This window comes from Carlito syrichta, unplaced genomic scaffold (genome assembly GCF_000164805.1).
Source record: "Carlito syrichta isolate Samal-C Ts95f unplaced genomic scaffold, Tarsius_syrichta-2.0.1 Scaffold302340, whole genome shotgun sequence".
NCBI lineage: Eukaryota > Metazoa > Chordata > Mammalia > Primates > Tarsiidae > Carlito > Carlito syrichta.
The window spans coordinates 50,878-55,763 of record NW_007246436.1 but is presented as its reverse complement, the minus strand read 5'-3'; positions in this window follow the sequence as shown (position 1 = coordinate 55,763).

The following is a 4,886-nucleotide window of genomic DNA, read 5'->3' as shown; positions in this document are numbered from 1 at the left end:
TGACCTTGCAGAGGGTTCCGGGCGAGGCTGCTCCCGGGAAGCGGGTCAGGAGGAGCTAGGGATCTTGAAGTCCTACCAGGCTTGCGGTCTGGCGCCTGCGGGCTGACGAGCTGCTGAAGGTCCTTGCGCTCGTGGTCGTGGTCCTGGGGTCCTGGTGAGGCGAGAGCCCCCTGGATACCCAGGGCCCTTTTTTCCTCAGGGCCTCCGCATTTGCTGTGCCTGGAAAGCTCTTTTCCCTGCTTCTGGCACAACTGCTTCCCTCCCATCCTCGGAGTTTACCCTGATTTCATCTGGGACCTGGCCCTTGGGCTGACTTGTCACGCGCCCCTTAGGGATGTTTCCAGCATTAAATGAGACCAGCTGGGCTCTAGGAGCCTGCACACAGTGAGACCCCCCCTCCTCAATAACGCCAGTAGTCCTCACATATGCCTTGCCCATAAACCATAAGCACAGGTGCCTGGCAAGGAGGAGGAGCTCAGCAAATATTCAGTCCAACGAGTGAAAGATGAAGTGAACTCCCAGATCCCAGCACTGTCTGGGCATCTGAGGTCAGAGAGCTGGCTGCCCACATTGGGTAGGAGTGTCTCCAGGCCAGTGTGCATAGCCCTGAGGTCAGGGAAGCCCGAGCTGACCCCACTGCTCCTCAAAGCCCAGGCTGGAGGTGAAAAGCAGGTGTAGGAGAGAGCTCGCACCCCTGGGCCTTGGCATGTGCCAGCCCTCACTGCCAACCTCCTCCCAACTTTTCCCTCTGCGACCCTTTCCCTGACTTTCTTCTCCCGAGTGCCCGCACTTCCTCGCATTTGACAGCTCCTGCCAGGTTAATTGCCAGTTTAGGGGTTTTCTTCTCCCACCAGACAGGGCCAACACTGGGTCTTGTCTCTCTCTTTTTTTTTCAGTCCTAACTTTGTGTCAGGAGTCACACTAGGGGCGAGGGGTGCAGCAGTGACCACAGCAAACAGGAAGGCCAGGGGCGAGCCCTCTGAGCAGGACCACTTCAGCCCACAAGATGGTAGGATGGACAGGAGCCTGCAACTCCGGAAGGGGACAGGGACAGTCCAGGCAAGGGAACTGTAAAGTCAAGACCCCAGAGGTGGAAATGGACTTGCCTTGTTCTAGTGACAGAAGGAAGAGGCTAGTGACCAGAGAGGCTGGGGACCAGGAAGAAGGGGGATGGTGGAAGTTGCAGAGTTAGAGAGACAGACCCTACCACACTGTGCAGGTCTTAACAGGCCACAGGAAGGATGGTGATTTTTATCCTAAGTGCAGAGGCAGTCATCGGAGGTGGGTTTTGATTTAGGCCTGAAAAGACTCTGGCTGCAGGTAGAGGCAGGGAGCCCCAAAAGGAGGCTGGTGCAGGCATCCAGGCAAGAGGTGATTAGGACTCACACCAGGGTTTAGCATGGAAGGATTCAGGTACACTTTGGAGGTGGACATACCAGGGGTGCTGGATGACTGCAGGTGTATACATGGGGGCGGAAGACAGCTGAAGGACAAGAGGAATTGAGGACGAGTCTTCAGTTTTTGGAAGATGAAGGAGCCACGGCTGAGATGGGGAGGCGGAAGAGAAGCAGGTTGGACAGAGGCTGGGCGGTGGGAACAGGACTCAGTGTGGGACGCGCTAAGTTTGCAACATCTCTTAGTCACCCGGTGGAGATGCCAAGGGATGATGTGTCTGTGGGTCTGCCAGCTGGGCAGAGATGAGGTTCCACTCCCCTTTGCACTCCTAGCATCCTGGCCGCGGCCCAGAGCCGTCTGTCCCACAAAGGTCTGTTGAGAGAAGGGACAACTGGAGCTGGCCTGGGAAGGCAAGTTTACAGTTGACCTTCCTAGGGCCACCAGAGGGCAGCACCATCCCAAAAACCAGCCTCCCCGGGGCCAGAACCAGAATCAAAGGCATCGATATTTGATAAATGAGTGAATGAATTCATTCATTGGGTGAGTATATGGAGTTTGGGGAAGAACAGGGCCAGATGTCAAGCAGAAGGCCTCTAACCTCTTCTTCCCCTGGCCTGCCCTGACTCTTCGGGATTGTGAGTCTGGCCACAGGCCAGAGACGCGTAGCAGCCTCTTTGGAACCCGGGGCTTCCTGAAGCCAGTTTCCTGGACCCAGGAATCAGTGCTCCCTGGAAGGATCCCAGCTTTAGACCTGCCAGGCGCTGCAGATTGGGCTATCGGTGGGAGAGGTTATCGTCTGGGTTTTCAGGTGGTGGCAGGGCCGCTTCTGGAGCAGGATGACTGGCATTTCAGGACCCACACAGACTCAGGTCTGACAAGTTTATCAGGCAGAATATTTAAGATACAGATTATAGGCCGGGTGCGGTGGCTCATGTCTGTAATCCCAGCACTCTGAGAGGCAGAGGCGGAGGATTGCCTGAGTCCAGGGGTTTGAGACCAGTCTGGACAACTTGGGGAGACCTCGTGTCTACAATAAACCAGAAAACTTAGCTGGGCGTGGTGGTGCCCGCCTGTGATTCCAGCTACTTGGAAGGATGAGGTGGAAGGAGCGTCTGAGCTCCAGTGGCCGTAAGCATACCACTGCACTCCAGCCTGGGCGACAGAGTGAGACTCTGACTCAGAAAAAAAAAAGATATGGGCTGTTTCAGAAAACCCAAACTGGCCTGTGGCCGGACTCACAATCCCGAAGAGTCAGGGCAGGCCAGGGGAAGAAGAGGTTAGAGGCCTTCTGCTTGACATCTGGCCTTATTCTTCCCCAAACTCCATGTACTCATCCAATGAATGAATGAATTCATTCATTCATCAAATATTGATGCCTTTGATTCTGGTTCTGGGGTGGGCACTGGGAGCAAGATATAAGCTGTAGCATCAGTTACAGTGGGAGACACTGTTTTTTTTTTCCCCCAAACATCAGCATTTCTGACATCAGGATACATTTTCCAATGGAGGCAAACATGTAATAAAACTTCACTCCCCGTTGTCAAAACTTGCAATGATGCATCTTGCAACCGATGAGGGAAACTCAGGCCTAGGAGGTGGTAAATGTAGAATCAGAGATGTATGTCGTCAGGATCAGGGAATCAGGGAAGGCTACATGGAAGAGGTGAACAGGAGTTGGCCGGGGAGGAAGACACACAGTAGGGCTTCCATGTCCAGAGACACAGAGATGAGAACGGATGGGCTGGTTAGTGGGGGGGGGGACAGGGCCCAGTCATCCCAGGTCTTGCAGGCTAAGGGGTGTGTTCACTTAATCTGCTTTGGACTGAGGGGCTGAGGGCCTGCACTCCCACCCCACCCGCAGTCCCTCAGTCAGCGATCCCAGAAGACCTGGAGAGCTGCTTCCTGGTGCCAAACAGGCAATGCCCCCATCAGATTTAGATCTGAGAAAGGCAGCTCTGGTCAGAGTCTCCATCAGGGCAGGATCTGGGGATTCTGAAAAGTGGACAGGGTCGAGAAAATTCTCAGGAGGCCAGGCAGGAGGGTGTGGTGACTGATTAGGGATTGCGGGAGAGGAAGAGGGAACAGTCGAGGAAAAGAACACTGGAGTTCTGCCTTGGGTATCTGGGTAGATAGTAGTGGAACACCCTGAGAAGGGGACTCTGGTTCCAGGCTCTGCTGGGACTGACTCAACAAGGTAGCCTAGAAGGGCACAGAGGGGAAGCCCGTGCTTTGCAAAAAGGTCCTGGTTGCTGGCCCAGAAACGGGCATGAGAATTGAGCTCCATGGGTGTGCCCAGGGCTGGGAGGAGGGTCCTGTCGCCTTGAAAGCAGAGAGAGGCGTATTGAGATAGGAGTGCTGTCTTCAGCCACTCAGCTGGTCCACCCCTCTGGGTGGGCTTCCAGCAGGAAGGTTTCCCTGGTCAGGGAACACTGAAACCTCTGATCCCTCCTGAGCTGGGAAAGGTTTGACCCCACACTGCGGAGTCACCATGAAAGAGCATTTGGATGGGATGGGAAGGACACTGTGGGGTGTGCTGGCCAGGGATCTGGGTTTATAAGCCAGTCGGTGGGGGAAGGGTGGGTGCAGGATCCTTGATCCCGAGTGGGAGTCCTGGGGCCAGGGTTGAGGCTGAGGCAAGAGGGAGTTGGGATAAGCCTGGAGTCTGGCTGCAGTTGTAAGGTCCCAGGTTCTGGGTGACTTGTTAAGGGTTCTGGGTCCAGTCTGGGTTCCAGGTTGGATGTCCCGGTCCTGGGTCCGTGTCCAGACTTCTGGGTATTGGATCTAGGACCCTGGTCTTGGGTTGGTCGTCTAAGTCTAGGACTGGGTCCAGGGTTCAGGTAAGGTCTGGGTCTGGGGTCAGAATCAAAGTTGGGCCAGGCACCCTGGCTCATGCCTGCAATCTCAACATTTTGGGAGGCAGAGGCGAGAGGATTGCCTGAGTCCAGGGGTTTGAGGCCAGCCTGGGCAACTTGGCAAGACCTCGTCTCTACGATAAATCAAAAAATTAGCTGAGTGTGGTGGCACACAACTATAGTTCCAGCTACTTGGAAGGCTGAGGAAGAAGAATCGGCTGAGTCCAGCAGGTCAAGGCTGTGTAGCCATAAGTGTGCCACTGCACTTGAGCCTGGGTGACAGAGTCTTTGACTAAAAAAAAAATAGAATCAAGGTTAGAAATCGGGATGGGACTGAGGTTGTGGTCCAAAATCCGGATCTGGGGTCCTGCTGGGGGCCTGGGGTCGGCGTCGCAGGCGGGTATGGAGCTGGGGACCCAGGGCTGTGATCTGAGGTCACGGTCAGCATCCGGGGCGGCGGGCGAAGCGTGGGTCTGGGTCCTGCCTGGAATCTGGAGTCCGGACTGGTGTCAGGTCGTGGGCTGCGCCCGAGGCCCGGGAGTCAGGGGGAGGGAGCGAGAGCGAAGCCCCGGGATCACGTTCCGCAGTCCGCCCGCGCGCCCAGGGTCCGGGTCGCCATCCACCTCTGGGGTCGGGCCC